General features: G+C 43.2%; 1 protein-coding gene across 5 annotated transcripts in view; it reads right to left on the reverse strand.

Annotated features, from left to right (window-relative positions):
* Positions 1-9,567, reverse strand: part of l1cama (L1 cell adhesion molecule, paralog a) — a 50,105-nt gene extending 40,538 nt beyond the window's left edge. For 4 of the 5 annotated variants that reach the window (XM_058085142.1, XM_058085141.1, XM_058085138.1 and 1 more), the window contains exon 1: positions 9,406-9,567. The gene's annotated coding sequence lies outside the window, so the exon portion shown is untranslated. Of the gene's footprint in view, positions 1-8,701; positions 9,238-9,405 lie in introns of those variants that run through there. The other variant, XM_058085140.1, reaches the window with a different exon arrangement.

The raw sequence follows: 9,567 nt of genomic DNA on the forward strand, positions 1-9,567 counted from the left end.
ATGACAGTGTGTCACACACCGGCTATTTAAAGGGGACATATGTATTGTACATATGTATTGTATTCCGGTGTTAAACCATGCCAAAATTTCAAATGATGAGGGAAGTGAGCCCTGAAAGAAGTTTGGGATGGCTCTGAACGCTCGGTTTTAGCAACAAACTTCCTTATAAGGTCGTGCCGAGGTACGAGCTGTACAAACTGTTATCTCACCAAGCTGAGTGGGGCCAATCACAGCAGAGCGGGCATGCCCAGTGGCGGGCTGTGGGTGGAAAAAATTCAAACAGACCGTTTTGGAAATCCAAGGAAATACAATTGGAATAGGTGCAGATTCTGGAAGATCGAGTAAGCTCTCTGTTCGGGTTATTGTGTGTAGCTGCTCTATTGGAGTCCACAACTAAATACAAAGGGCCGAAAATCTCTTAAATCACACTTAAATCCAATGAGATGTTAAGTGGGGACAGTAACCCAACGCCGCAATGCCAAATGACGTGACGTATTTTGTATACACCCGCTTACCTCACTTAATACTACCTGTTATTAGTAGGGATGAGTGAGTACACCACTATCTGTATCTTTTAACCCATCTAAATATCTGTATCCATATCTGTACTCTGGGTGGGTCATAAACCTTAAGTGGGTGTCTATTTTTAAATGGGCAGGGCATGGACCGGAAGTGGGTTAACCGTGGTTACTATATACGTGGTTAACTGTAAATAGGCGTGGCTTAAATCAGTACATTATTTTAAGTCTGAAATTAACATGGGTCGATGAGAAGTTGCTATATTTATTATTATTCGGTTACATGTGTACTGTGTATGGTGTATGTGTGTAAGTGATGTCAGACTCATTAGTTTTTAGTATCAACTTGTTTGCAACATTCAGGTTTTTCTTGAGTTACTTTCTACAATGTGCTGTTCACAGACACAGAAGGAGCGGCACAGAGTCTTTCCTGTGTAGTCTTTCCTGCAACGATCCAGTATAGTGTATCCATTTGATAACATCGGATCCACAAGCGACTTATTCCCGGCACGTAGTGAAAGCTCCTCCTTAACTAAAAGTGCAATGTTGTGTCTGCGTGCTCCCAAATCCGCATGTTTGCGCATGTTTTTGCAAGTAGACAGTACGCCGTGGCTTCGGACCGCCTCATACACAGTACAGACAGGGGTGTTTGCTGTGTCGGACTGGCCAATCACAGAACATGAAGAGTGAATAGAATAAATAAACTTCATTCCGAACTACAACCGAACCGTATACAAACACAATGAGGATTTCCCTTACGGATATGGAAAATTGACAGCTGTACTCATTTACATACAAAAATGCATTCGTATCCGTAACGGATACTCTTTTATAATGAGTATCGGGCTAGTCCGAGTTATTGGGGTTGCTTTAATATAAAAAGGTTGACCAGATACAGCGACCAAGAAAGTCAATCTGTGTTGGAAAAATCCACTGTGAATAATTTGAGGAAAAAAAGCTTGTTGAAGACAAGGGGATGCATCAACATCCCTTCCTCCCAAGTCTCATTAAAAATGCAGAAGCAACAAATCAATACGTCACAAAAAACCAACGACACCACATCAGGTCATTAATGAACAGTTGGAGCAAAGTAATCAAGGTTGGTGGCAGTGTTCTCCCAATAAGTTACACTGTGTTTGTTTTTACGTTAGCTCATTTGGGAATGAGTGCAGCTTGGTTTATGCTTGACACATCCGTGAGGTCCGCACAGCCTATTGTTTCCGCACCGTGCACCTAGGAAATTTTCGAACTACACAGACAGCCCTGCGTGGAAAATCATGACGGACAAGCAAGAGCCCCTGGTGGCGGAGGTTAAAAAATACAGACATCTTTATGATCGGACTCAGAAACATCACCGTGGTCAATAACTATTGGAGAGAAATTGCTGCCACTGTTGGAAGAGACCAGGAGGCAGTAAAAAAACCTTTGACAAATTTAAGAGATCTATGTGTGAAGGCAAGAAAGGGCGCTAAAGGGATGGGTGGTGTTCCAGGAAGGGGCATGAATACCCCACCAACTCTGAAAGAGATGGGTTGCCTATCATCCTTTATCAAACAGAGAAACGCTTAAGCTCACACTAGTCACAACAACACTTTCTATACTTCTACTATGGTGTATTGTTGTACACATGCTGCAGACCAGCCATCAGCAAATGGTGGCCCTCGGTCCGGATCCGGACTCAGTGATGGCACTTTACGGACTCATGACCAATTAAAGTGAATGGGAAATATAACAACACATAATCAAGCTTGCGGGCCGATCGCAGTGGTTTGCAGGTGTAATTACTTTCCGTTTTACGGTTAATGTTGTCGGTTCGGCATGTCTGTGTTGCGATGCGACCCCAGGATACAGAGAGGAAGAGTAGGTGCATGTAAAAGCCTAGCTTTATTTTCAAAAAGCGATTGCAGCCCTGGCATACAACACGACAAAAAACTCAAAGCACCAACAAAGGGAACACGCACCCGGCTGAACTAAATACAAATCAACAAATTACCAACAGGTGCGTGTAGGAGAGAAAGTGGAGGAACTCAGGAAATAGTACAAAATAAGAGCATGAGAGTAGGAACTAAGGCTGACAAAGTGAAAACAAAAACTGTCACACAAGCAACGGTGCGGATTGTGACAAATGTGACAACAAACGTGGTGACGTCACTAAAAATGAGCCAATGCCGGGAACAATCCATCCTTTTCCTATGTCACTAATCTTCAAAGAGAACCATGACTTGGCTAGAAAAAAGAAATTGATTGAGAAAAACTAACATTTCAAAGTGAACAGACAAACCAAAAAAGTTGCCTCTTTTGGCAAAAAGGTAAAAGTTGCCTCCAGCACCTCGCCTGGAACCCGGGCCACATCCTGGAGCCAGGTCTAGGGGAGGGGCTTGCAGGCTGGTTGTCAAGCCTTCACCCGTGTGGCCCAGCCGGGCCCAGTCGGTGAATTGTTTTTTTCTAGGGACAAATCTGGTTCTAGTGCTATTCATGGTTCTTTATTATTACCTATGATGTGCTATTATTGGGTCTATATAAAATATCCAAAATGTTTTTTTAGGGCCCAGTTTTGAAGGTCTGTTTCCCTCAGCAAAACAAATTTCCTGACGAGGACCTTTTCTACCATGATGTGCAAAAATATAATGGCTGCCACGCACAGAAGATCTTCTGATAGTCAACAGAATATTGCCTGGAAACAAAGAACAGAGGGTCAATTCAGTGTAATTATAGTCACTGCTGGGGACAAAAGCGCTTCTTTCATGGAGCTGCGGATGAACATACGCTGGGGGGATTTTGTGTTTCTGAGACAAAGACAGTTTTGTGAAGGACAAAAATATAACATGCAGGCACAAAGGTCATTCAAGGGCTTTGCGTGTATGACCTTATCTTTTATTGGGGGTTCTGTAGAAAACAATGCTTCTCAATGGTGTTCAACTTTCAGCCAAAGGAGGGAGTACTTTCAATGTGAGGACAGACCTGCCAGCATGTACACATTTACAGTACTCAACATGAAATTTAAATTTAAGTGCAGTCATACAGTATCATTGCATCGAGGGAAAGAGCAAAGTTGGGCATGTCGGGAGAGACAGAGATGGTTGAGTGGAACTGCAATATAAATCCAATACATCCTCTCACTTGGAAATCAATCAATCTTTCCATCTTTTGCCTCCCTTCTCATCTCCAGGCTTCCTTGTCAGCTTCCATACACGATCGTTTAGAGGCAGCAGGCCTGTTAATCCATCTGACACCCAGCTCCATAAATCACCTCAATGTATTCTCCAGCAAGACCCTGACAGCATGCCGACCCCCTAACTTGTCACTCAGTGGGCCCCACTTTCCATCAAAGAGCGGTTGGGAGGGGCGCCGGATGACGGCCTCCTGTAGGTGTGTGCGCCGTTTGTGTGGAAAACTCCAGGGAGTTTATTTGTGAGGCTATTCCATTTCATTCCATTCTTCTCCACTTATCCGGGGTCCGTGTCGCAGGGGCAGCAGTCTCAGTAGAAAAGCCCACACCTTCTGCAGCTCCACCGGGAGGACACCAAGGCGTTCATTCCCAGGCTGGGCATGCCCGGAACACCTCACCAGGGAAGCGTCCGAGAGGCCACCTAAATTGGCTCCTCCCGAAGTGAAGAAGTGACTCTACTGTGACCTCACCTCACCCTGTCTGTTAGAGTCAGTCCAGGGGTATATCCGCAATCTCTTTCTTTGGGTCACAACCTAAAGCTCATGACCATAGGTGAGGGTGGTGAGGGTGGTGAGGGTGGGAACAAAGTGAGAGCTCATTCCCAACCCGGAGGGAGCACTCCACCCTTTCAGGACTAAGAACCATGGCCTCTGATTTGGAGGAGTCTCATCCCAGAAGCTTCACACTCAGATACAAACCGTCTCAGTATACGCTGAAGATCACATCCCGAAGAGGCCATCAGGACCACATTGTCCGCAAATTGCGGAGATGAGAACCTAAGGGCCCTGAACCGGACTCTCTCGACGCCTTGGCTACACTGAGAATGAATGGAATCGGTGACAAAGGGCAGCCTTGGCGGAGGCCAACATTCATCGTAAACAGGCTACACTTACTGTGAACTAAGCTTGTGAGGGACACAGACGAATGCCTTTCCCAAGTCCACAAAGCACACATATGTAGACCGGTTGGGCTAACTCCTGGTCCAGAAGAAAAGCGCATTGACGCTCCTGTAGCAGAGGTGTAACCAACAGGTGCACCCTTCACCCCAGCACCCTGGAATAGACTTTCCCAGGGAGTGTGATCCCCTATAGTTGGAACCCCCCCCCCCCCCCCCCCCCCCCGTTCACCCTGCTTCAAGAGCAAGGCTATTGAATGTTTGTTTATTGTGCATCATCCAAGCAATCAGCAATCATCAGAAACACAGGAGAATGTGGGCATGAGTGGAGAAGGTTTCCTGAGGCTAAAGCAGGTGGTGAAGGAACAAAAGGCCACTGCAAGTTGCTCTTGACTGTCAGACTGAAAGCAGACCTCTCCCTCCTACACGCTCAACACTGAAACATTTGGACACAAGCCAGCCTCTGAAAATTCATGCACAACTCAAATATCTCAAAGTGTCTCTTCCTCTCAGGTTTTATTTGTTATCCACTTTACTCCTAATCCAGGCTAATTACTTGCAAATATAATGTTTCACATTGTCACCTGCAAAGTGTTTAAAACAGCTGGATTTATAAGTGATAGCTGAAAGAACTTTAAGAAACCGTTGGATACAACTAAACAAGTCTAACAATCTTAGAATATCACAAGTCTCATAATTATCTTCCTCATCCAAAGGGTTGGCCTGCACAATTAGCTAGCTGAGTTGATTAAAGGAGGGAAGTTGACTTCTTGACCGCTCAGTGACCCGGGCAAGCTTCTGCATTATCCGGTAATAATCAGGTTATGGTGTCAAATTTTTAGAGTCATGATGTTTTTACATTTTTAATTACTTTGTGGGTGGTAATGAAACATACCAAACTAGAACGGCAATACAGTTGTAACTCGTCAGGTTTTAAAGGGGACCTATGATGCTTTTTCAACTTTTCTGACCTATAAATGTAGTTAGAATGTTGTATTCCGGCGTTTAAGCAAGCCAAAGTTTCAGATAATGACTTTTGCACATTTGGAAGTGAGCCCTGAAAGAACGCTTGGTTTCAAAAGGCGTGGTTAAACTTCTACTTTGTGATGTCACAGAGGGCCGGGCCTCCTTATGTATTTTACTTCGGTTCAGGCAGAAGTTATTGTATTTGGTGATTCCCAGCAAGAGAAAAATATTTTCAATTCACCTGTCAATGGCATTTCACACGGGACTGTTTTTGTGAACGTGAACGTGAAATATCCGCCAAACTGTTGCTGGAGCCAGAAGCACCATGCTCTCACCGGGAAAGGTGCATTCATTTCCGACACGCTGTACCTCACGTCCGGCTCCTGAGTTCCACCGTACCAACAGCGCCTCTGACAAAGTGTGTCCGACAATGAGCACTATCTCTCAAGCAAAAGAGGTTGCCACACGTTCGGCTTCTCCTGAGCGCCACGGTGCTACGTTACCACTCTGAGTTCATACATGGTAAGTCAGGGGTCTCCAGCCAGTAGAACATGAGCTGCCTGTAGCTCCCAAAGACTTTTCAATCAACTCTACAAACTTTATTGATTTATTATAACTGCACTTTGGACTAGATAAATACAGCTGAACTAGGTGCAGATTCTGCAAAATCTAAAAAGTTACTGTCCTGGTTATTGTGTGTAGCTGCTCTATAGGAGTCCACAACTCAATACAAAGGGTGGAAAAATTAACATAATAGTTCCCCTTTATTTCTTACTGTGTCATTAATGTGGGGATTTTCAGCAAAATATTTCAAGAACATCATTACCCAAGCTATCCGTGTTGATATGTCAAAAATACACAACGCAGAAACAAACCCACGGGAAGGCAATAAACATAGACTCCATTTGCATCTCTTTAGTATTCATATCTTGTTTGTGACCTTGCTCTGTCTTCACCAATAGCTGACCTCTCCCTCTCTCCCTTATTTAAGAGGGAGTACATGCATTAAAAGATGTAACCACCATCATCTTAATCCCCCTACAGTGCCTTTTTCCATCACATTTCCACCCAGACTCAGCTTTCCGGATGTCTCTCTCGTCAAGCCTACTTTTCATCCCTGCATTTGATGGAACAGCTCAATTAAAAGGCCAGCATCAGAGGAGGGAGATTACATTCTTCAGCATACAGTATTAGCCAAGGCTGCTGTCTCGTCTTCAAGTGAGGCTGGAGGTGTCGAGAGCATACTCTCCAGATGCATCAGCTGCTACGTGATGATGCACTGTGTACAAACGGCATCGACTTCTTTCACAAAAAACACGCTTTTATAGGCTTGTGTCATCAGCCATTGCCACTCTCACCATGCTTTTTTTCCATTTTCAATTTGGGCCGCGCCCTAATGTGGGCCACCTGTGTTCAAACACCCCCACCTGCAGCTAGCTTCCTTTCATCTCATGTGTATTTTCACTTTCAAATCCATTAAAACACTGAGTTGTTGTGTTTTTCTGTATAATATATAATCCAGAACTGTATCAAATATTTCTAGTATTTCATGCAAAAATAATCATAGAGTTGGAATGTCGGGGTTACAGTACTTACTTTTGTTATCAAATTAAATAAAACTATACATCCTCACTATACTTCCCTAGTAACACAATGAAAATGTTATTAGGCAACATCCTGTACAATATATTCATTTCATTTATTTGTATAACAAATATTTTATAATATTGCAGATAATACAATAAATAAAAAATAAACAAAATTTAAAAAAATGTCCCACTAGAGGGAAAGTCAAGTTTCACAACAGCAACATGGAGAGTGCTCCTATAGAGCAGCTACACACAATAACCAAAACAGAAAACTTTTTATATCTTCCAGAATCTGCACCTATTCCAGCTGTATTTTCCTTAGATTTGTGCTTCCTGCCAAAATGATCTGTTTGAATTTGTTCCACTCTGGGCACGCCCACTCCGCTTTGATTGGTCACACGCCGAAAGTCCTTCCCAACTATGAACCATATAAGGAAGCACAAAGCAGCAGTTTTACCACACCTTTCAAAATTGAGCGTTTTGAGCCATCCCAAACTTCACTTCCAAATCCCCAAACCTCGTTATCTGAAACTTTTACACTGGACATTTACATTTACAGGTCCCCTTGAAAAAATCAACCAGATGAAAAAGCAAATAACGCTCCACTGGTATACATACATTGGTAATAAATACTTCATGTGCAGATTCTATATATCTAAATGTATGTATACCTATATCTAAATCATGCAGACATTTCTAAAATCACAAATACTTAAACCATAGTTAACCTTCAAACAGCTAAAATAATGCATAAGGCTAAAAAAAAAACAATTAGCTAAAAATGTCATCCAATACTTCTCTACAAGAGAGGAGAACTATGATCTCAGGGAAGAAGTACATTTGAAACACTTCTATGCTAGGACTACGTTAAAAAGCCATAGCATTTCAGTATGTGGAATCAAACTATGGAATGGATTGAGTAAGGACCTCAAACAATGCACAACGATGAGCCAATTCAAGAAACAATACAAGCAGTTGATGTTTGCTAAATACAAGGATGAAGAGTCTTGAACCAGTCATGATGTGCTATATATATCACTATATTGACACTTACTATGGTACCCATTATGTCATTGGATGGTCATATCACCTCCTACTTTGGTACGAGGTGCATTATTTAAAAAAACAACCTTAAACTGTATTATGGAAAGCAGAAAGTGAACAAATGTAACAGTTACTGATTGTAAAAGTACCAGATGGAGGGGTAGGATTTAATAAGCTTTGCTTCTTCCTACTCCTTTTGGACATGTGGAACTGGGAACTGATTATGGGATGCACTCAATTGGAATCTGATGCATGTTCAAATGAAATAAAACCATTACCATTACCATAATGTAGTTGCTCATGGCACTGAAATAGGCATGACCACAACTGCTGCAACCATTCCCTGCTGTTTAGTAGATGTCAGGCATGTAGTGTAGTGTATATCTACATGGCATGCAGCCAGGTGAGCGCCTGCCTTTCACGCACACACCTCCGGGCGGATGTCAGCACTGCCCCACCCTTGTTTTCACTTCCTGTGATCTCTGTCCACATGACGACACATGCGGCTACGCGGCCTCACCTTATTTGAATCTCTATTCACTTTGCTTGCCTCCAAAGGATGCGTGTGTAAAGCGCCCGTTGCCGCTGCCAGGAGATCATGAGAGACGAGCAGCAGACCAGAAAATTGTTGTAGTCTGTTCCACCCGTGATGTTCCCCACCAATGTTAGCCTCATGCTCCATGTCAATGGAAACTGTTGCATTCATGCTGTCATGGGTTGCTGTACTTAACATCAAACCACTGAGCTATTTAGCTGGGGGAGGAGTTAACGGGAGAAAATTGGTGTTCATTTCAAAGCAGTCGGGAATAACAAAGCATTTTCCCCCTTCCTTTTTTTTTAATCAGTTATGCAGATTTTCTGCAAAGAAAGGCGACTGTGTGTAAGTGGAAGTCAATAAGACATAAGCATATATGATTTTCCTACAATATGATATCAGTGGAGACCCTGTTGCATGCCATGCTCCCTATGTATTAAGAGTCAGAGAAAGTCCAACAGGTTAGTAGCAGGTAGATCAGGCCCCCAAACTGGATGTAAACAGGTAATTACACCTCTAATTCTACCCTTAGCATGATTCCTGCAGGCGAAGATACATTTCACTATGAAATATACATGAGTCATAATTGACATAGTAGATGAGCCATAGGTGAGATGCCCTCAATATAACAACCAAATGCATCCTCTCAGCCCATTTTTATGTGGCTTTACACAAAAAGCTCTTCTTACCTCCACAGATGCACCTTTTCCTCCAACAATTCCTTGTCTGGCTCGGTGTCGCCGTCTTCTTTGCTCTTTACTATGCAATGTGATTGCGCACCTCTGAGCTGTGCTGATGCTGCAGTGAGAGAAAAACACACCCTCGGCCTCGCTCCCCCTCAGCCTGCCTCC

Source organism: Doryrhamphus excisus, chromosome 10 (assembly GCF_030265055.1).
Source record: "Doryrhamphus excisus isolate RoL2022-K1 chromosome 10, RoL_Dexc_1.0, whole genome shotgun sequence".
Lineage (NCBI taxonomy): Eukaryota > Metazoa > Chordata > Actinopteri > Syngnathiformes > Syngnathidae > Doryrhamphus > Doryrhamphus excisus.